Here is a 7,276-nt window from a genome sequence, read left to right as displayed (position 1 = left end):
AACCGCTGAGCCTGAAACACCAGCAAATAAATGCTAGCCCGCCTGGGCCCTCCAACGTCGGACAGTCCTCGCCGTATCGATCGAGTGACCTGGGCACGCACTTTTTTTTCCTTTCACACAGTGTGGGGTTGGCGGCGGCGGGGGGGGGGGGAGAAAGCATGCAACTTGGTTGACGTCGCCTGGTCAACTCGCATCGGTTTTCCGTCCCCATCACTGTAAGGAGCAACCGCGACCAGCGTAGCCAAACAGGTCGACCAAAGCTTTCGGCGCTCGCACGGAGAGGTGATGCCAGCCGGCGTGCGTCGCCTAACTTGGACAAAATTCTGGGCACGCACTTTTCGTTTGAGACTAGGACATACATGTAGTGCAACCCAAGGAAACCAGGCGACGCCGCCACAATCTGCGCCTGACAGACAAAGATAACCGTTCACAAGGAGCCTTGTTATTTCGCACCAAGTCTTTTGCGGGCATAGTTTCTTTCTTTGACATGTATATCTGTATGAAGGTCGGCTTTGCTCTGCCATCGCAGCCTCCCTTCTTTGCTTTTCTCACTGTACCAACAGACATGTCATAGACTTTGGTTTTTTTTTTATTAATTCTTTTCCTGTGGGTGTGGTGTGCCTCCGCACCCCCCAATCTGTTCCAAGGCCTTGTTTTCTCTCGCTCGCCAAAACACTTTGTCTGTTTTCACAGCCAGTCTACCGGCCTAGACCCAACTGTGCGATATTTCAGAGCCGGCAACAGAGCATGGAAAGTCCGCCAGATTTACCCTTAAATGCTCATAAATGACTTCCAGGCACTCTTCGGAAGGTCTTTTATTTCAAAAGAAGGTCCTTCCTTGAGGGAGCACTTCTTCGGCCACTTTGCAAGTGCAACCGCTGCCAGCAAAAGTTCTGAAAATCGAGTTCCCGAAAATCTCCGGGTACCCCGCCAACCCCCAGCCACCCGAATCGCAAGTGTCAATTCGGCGGGTTGCCTGCCGGTAGTCCTTCCGAAAATGAGGCGCCAAATCGCCGCAACGGCCATTTTTCATTTCGGCATCGGGACTTCCGACGGCAACTGATTAACTAGCCCGGGGACTAGAGCGGCAGCAAATGCAACGTGCCCTCTTGGCGGGAGCAACTTGACCGCCCCCGTGGGGAAAGGTCAACTCGGGGCCCGGGAAAGTCGCCGAGTCCGACCCCATACACTTCCATGAGTTGGGGGTTTTGGCCTTCCCGGCCCAAGGCTCGCCTTATTTCGGCCTGCACTTTCGGAAAAGGGTGCATTCCTTTTGGTTAATGATTTCACCAGCCCGGGTCTTAGCCTCTGCCCCGACGGCTAAGTCTTTTGGTTAATGATTTCCTGCGGCTGGGACTACCCTTTCCCCCGCCCTGCAGGCACCCGGGTCGGGAGGCCGTCGGGGGCACTTTCCGGGGCAAATCCGGACCCTTACGCAAGGGAGAGTGCGCCCCCCGCCTCGGCCGGGGGTCAGGCTGCCGCCTATTAAGCCCGACAGAAAACCCGAAAAATGGACGAAAATGGGAAAAAATCCCCATCCGAAAAAGGCTTAAAAGTCGGTTGGGCGGCAGCTAGGGTCGGTCTCTGCAGACCTGGAGGCTCGGGTGGACTCTTGGAATAAACGTCCAAGTCCCGACTTGCCACCTCCTACTACTGTGCAGATACCCCGCCAACCCCCAGCCACCCGAATGACAAGCGTCCGATCAGCGGGACGAATTTGACAACTCTGGCCGGACCTCTGGAACTCCATCCCAGGTAACCGGGGCAAATTTTTCCGCTTGATCGCCCTTCCACTGGTTAACCATTTGCCCTTTCGGACTTAGTCTCTGGACATTATTCGACTGATTTTCTGGTTAACCATTTGCCCTTTCGGACTTAGTCTCTGGGCATTATTTTCGACTTTTTGGTTAATGATTTCACACTTTTTACTTACTTTTGCGCTTTTTGGTTAATGATTACTCTGCTTACTGGTTAATTATTTGCCCTTTCGGACTTAGTCTCTGGACATTATTTTCGAGTTTTTGGTTAATGATTTCACACTTTTAACATATTTTTGCGCTTTTTGGTTAATGATTACTCTGCTTACTGGTTAACCATTTGCCCTTTCGGACTTAGTCTCTGGACATTATTTTCGAGTTTTTGGTTAATGATTTCACACTTTTAACATATTTTTGCGCTTTTTGGTTAATGATTACTCTGCTTACTGGTTAACCATTTGCCCTTTCGGACTTAGTCTCTGGACATTATTTTCGAGTTTTTGGTTAATGATTTCACACTTATAACATATTTTTGCGCTTTTTGGTTAATGATTACTCTGCTTACTGGTTAACCATTTGCCCTTTCGGACTTAGTCTCTGCACATTATTTTCGAGTTTTTGGTTAATGATTTCACACTTTTAACATATTTTTGCGCTTTTTGGTTAATGATTTCATACTTTTTACTTACTTTTGCGATTTTTGGTTAATGATTACTCTGCTTACTGGTTAACCATTTGCCCTTTCGGACTTAGTCTCTGGAGATTATTTTCGAGTTTTTGGTTAATGATTTCACACTTTTTACTTACTTTTGCGATTTTTGGTTAATGATTACTCTGCTTACTGGTTAACCATTTGCCCTTTCGGACTTAGTCTCTGGACATTATTTTCGAGTTTTTGGTTAATGATTTCACACTTTTAACATATTTTTGCGCTTTTTGGTTAATGATTACTCTGCTTACTGGTTAACCATTTGCCCTTTCGGACTTAGTCTCTGCACATTATTTTCGAGTTTTTGGTTAATGATTTCACACTTTTAACATATTTTTGCGCTTTTTGGTTAATGATTACTCTGCTTACTGGTTAACCATTTGCCCTTTCGGACTTAGTCTCTGGAGATTATTTTCGACTTTTTGGTTAATGATTTCACACTTTTAACTTAATTTTGTGCTTTTTGGTTAATGATTTCATACTTTTTACTTACTTTTGCCCTTTTTGGTTAATGATTACTCTGCTTACTGGTTAACCATTTGCCCTTTCGGACTTAGTCTCTGCACATTATTTTCGAGTTTTTGGTTAATGATTTCACACTTTTAACATATTTTTGCGCTTTTTGGTTAATGATTACTCTGCTTACTGGTTAACCATTTGCCCTTTCGCACTTAGTCTCTGGAGATTATTTTCGACTTTTTGGTTAATGATTTCACACTTTTTACTTACTTTTGCGATTTTTGGTTAATGATTTCACACTTTTTACTTACTTTTGCGATTTTTGGTTAATGATTACTCTGCTTACTGGTTAACCATTTGCCCTTTCGCACTTAGTCTCTGGAGATTATTTTCGAGTTTTTGGTTAATGATTTCACACTTTTTACTTACTTTTGCGATTTTTGGTTAATGATTACTCTGCTTACTGGTTAACCATTTGCCCTTTCGGACTTGGTCTCTGGACATTATTTTCGAGTTTTTGGTTAATGATTTCACACTTTTTACTTACTTTTGCGATTTTTGGTTAATGATTACTCTGCTTACTGGTTAACCATTTGCCCTTTCGGACTTAGTCTCTGGACATTATTTTCGAGTTTTTGGTTAATGATTTCACACTTTTAACATATTTTTGCGCTTTTTGGTTAATGATTACTCTGCTTACTGGTTAATTATTTGCCCTTTCGGACTTAGTCTCTGCACATTATTTTCGAGTTTTTGGTTAATGATTTCACACTTTTAACATATTTTTGCGCTTTTTGGTTACTGATTTCATACTTTTTACTTACTTTTGCGCCTTTTGGTTAATGATTACTCTGCTTACTGGTTAACCATTTGCCCTTTCGGACTTAGTCTCTGGACATTATTTTCGAGTTTTTGGTTAATGATTTCACACTTTTTACTTACTTTTGCGATTTTTGGTTAATGATTACTCTGCTTACTGGTTAACCATTTGCCCTTTCGGACTTAGTCTCTGGACATTATTTTCGGGTTTTTGGTTAATGATTTCACACTTTTTACTTACTTTTGCGATTTTTGGTTAATGATTACTCTGCTTACTGGTTAACCATTTGCCCTTTCGGACTTAGTCTCTGGACATTGTTTTCGACATTTTGGTTAATGATTTCACACTTTTAACTTAATTTTGTGCTTTTTGGTTAATGATTTCATACTTTTTACTTACTTTTGCGATTTTTGGTTAATGATTTCATACTTTTTACTTACTTTTGCGATTTTTGGTTAATGATTTCATACTTTTTACTTACTTTTGCCCTTTTTGGTTAATGATTTCATACTTTTTACTTACTTTTGCGATTTTTGGTTCATGATTACTCTGCTTACTGGTTAACCATTTGCCCTTTCGGACTTGGTCTCTGGACATTATTTTCGACTTTTTGGTTAATGATTTCACACTTTTAACTTAATTTTGTGCTTTTTGGTTAATGATTTCATACTTTTTACTTACTTTTGCCCTTTTTGGTTAATGATTACTCTGCTTACTGGTTAACCATTTGCCCTTTCGGACTTAGTCTCTGCACATTATTTTCGAGTTTTTGGTTAATGATTTCACACTTTTAACATATTTTTGCGATTTTTGGTTAATGATTACTCTGCTTACTGGTTAACCATTTGCCCTTTCGGACTTAGTCTCTGGAGATTATTTTCGACTTTTTGGTTAATGATTTCACACTTTTAACTTAATTTTGTGCTTTTTGGTTAATGATTTCACACTTTTTACTTACTTTTGCGATTTTTGGTTAATGATTACTCTGCTTACTGGTTAACCATTTGCCCTTTCGAACTTAGTCTCTGGACATTATTTTCGAGTTTTTGGTTAATGATTTCACACTTTTAACATATTTTTGCGCTTTTTGGTTAATGATTACTCTGCTTACTGGTTAATTATTTGCCCTTTCGGACTTAGTCTCTGCACATTATTTTCGAGTTTTTGGTTAATGATTTCACACTTTTAACATATTTTTGCGCTTTTTGGTTACTGATTTCATACTTTTTACTTACTTTTGCGCCTTTTGGTTAATGATTACTCTGCTTACTGGTTAACCATTTGCCCTTTCGGACTTAGTCTCTGGACATTATTTTCGAGTTTTTGGTTAATGATTTCACACTTTTTACTTACTTTTGCGATTTTTGGTTAATGATTACTCTGCTTACTGGTTAACCATTTGCCCTTTCGGACTTAGTCTCTGGACATTATTTTCGGGTTTTTGGTTAATGATTTCACACTTTTTACTTACTTTTGCGATTTTTGGTTAATGATTACTCTGCTTACTGGTTAACCATTTGCCCTTTCGGACTTAGTCTCTGGACATTGTTTTCGACATTTTGGTTAATGATTTCACACTTTTAACTTAATTTTGTGCTTTTTGGTTAATGATTTCATACTTTTTACTTACTTTTGCGATTTTTGGTTAATGATTTCATACTTTTTACTTACTTTTGCGATTTTTGGTTAATGATTTCATACTTTTTACTTACTTTTGCCCTTTTTGGTTAATGATTTCATACTTTTTACTTACTTTTGCGATTTTTGGTTCATGATTACTCTGCTTACTGGTTAACCATTTGCCCTTTCGGACTTGGTCTCTGGACATTATTTTCGACTTTTTGGTTAATGATTTCACACTTTTAACTTAATTTTGTGCTTTTTGGTTAATGATTTCATACTTTTTACTTACTTTTGCCCTTTTTGGTTAATGATTACTCTGCTTACTGGTTAACCATTTGCCCTTTCGGACTTAGTCTCTGCACATTATTTTCGAGTTTTTGGTTAATGATTTCACACTTTTAACATATTTTTGCGATTTTTGGTTAATGATTACTCTGCTTACTGGTTAACCATTTGCCCTTTCGGACTTAGTCTCTGGAGATTATTTTCGACTTTTTGGTTAATGATTTCACACTTTTAACATATTTTTGCGCTTTTTGGTTACTGATTTCATACTTTTTACTTACTTTTGCGCCTTTTGGTTAATGATTACTCTGCTTACTGGTTAACCATTTGCCCTTTCGGACTTAGTCTCTGGAGATTATTTTCGAGTTTTTGGTTAATGATTTCACACTTTTTACTTACTTTTGCGATTTTTGGTTAATGATTACTCTGCTTACTGGTTAACCATTTGCCCTTTTGGACTTAGTCTCTGGAGATTATTTTCGACTTTTTGGTTAATGATTTCACACTTTTTACTTACTTTTGCGATTTTTGGTTAATGATTTCACACTTTTTACTTACTTTTGCGATTTTTGGTTAATGATTACTCTGCTTACTGGTTAACCATTTGCCCTTTCGGACTTAGTCTCTGGAGATTATTTTCGAGTTTTTGGTTAATGATTTCACACTTTTTACTTACTTTTGCGATTTTTGGTTAATGATTTCACACTTTTTACTTACTTTTGCGATTTTTGGTTAATGATTACTCTGCTTACTGGTTAACCATTTGCCCTTTCGGACTTGGTCTCTGGACATTATTTTCGAGTTTTTGGTTAATGATTTCACACTTTTTACTTACTTTTGCGATTTTTGGTTAATGATTACTCTGCTTACTGGTTAACCATTTGCCCTTTCGGACTTAGTCTCTGGAGATTATTTTCGAGTTTTTGGTTAATGATTTCACACTTTTTACTTACTTTTGCGATTTTTGGTTAATGATTACTCTGCTTACTGGTTAACCATTTGCCCTTTCGGACTTAGTCTCTGCACATTATTTTCGAGTTTTTGGTTAATGATTTCACACTTTTAACATATTTTTGCGCTTTTTGGTTAATGATTACTCTGCTTACTGGTTAACCATTTGCCCTTTTGGACTTAGTCTCTGGACATTATTTTCGAGTTTTTGGTTAATGATTTCACACTTTTTACTTACTTTTGCGATTTTTGGTTAATGATTTCACACTTTTTACTTACTTTTGCGATTTTTGGTTAATGATTACTCTGCTTACTGGTTAACCATTTGCCCTTTCGGACTTAGTCTCTGGAGATTATTTTCGAGTTTTTGGTTAATGATTTCACACTTTTTACTTACTTTTGCGATTTTTGGTTAATGATTTCACACTTTTTACTTACTTTTGCGATTTTTGGTTAATGATGACTCTGCTTACTGGTTAACCATTTGCCCTTTCGGACTTAGTCTCTGCACATTATTTTCGAGTTTTTGGTTAATGATTTCACACTTTTTACTTACTTTTGCGATTTTTGGTTAATGATTTCATACTTTTTACTTACTTTTGCGATTTTTGGTTAATGATTACTCTGCTTACTGGTTAACCATTTGCCCTTTCGGACTTGGTCTCTGGACAT

The sequence above is a fragment of the Heterodontus francisci genome, unplaced genomic scaffold (genome assembly GCF_036365525.1).
Source record: "Heterodontus francisci isolate sHetFra1 unplaced genomic scaffold, sHetFra1.hap1 HAP1_SCAFFOLD_1339, whole genome shotgun sequence".
Taxonomy (NCBI): Eukaryota; Metazoa; Chordata; class Chondrichthyes; order Heterodontiformes; family Heterodontidae; genus Heterodontus; species Heterodontus francisci.
This window is presented reverse-complemented; position numbering follows the sequence as displayed.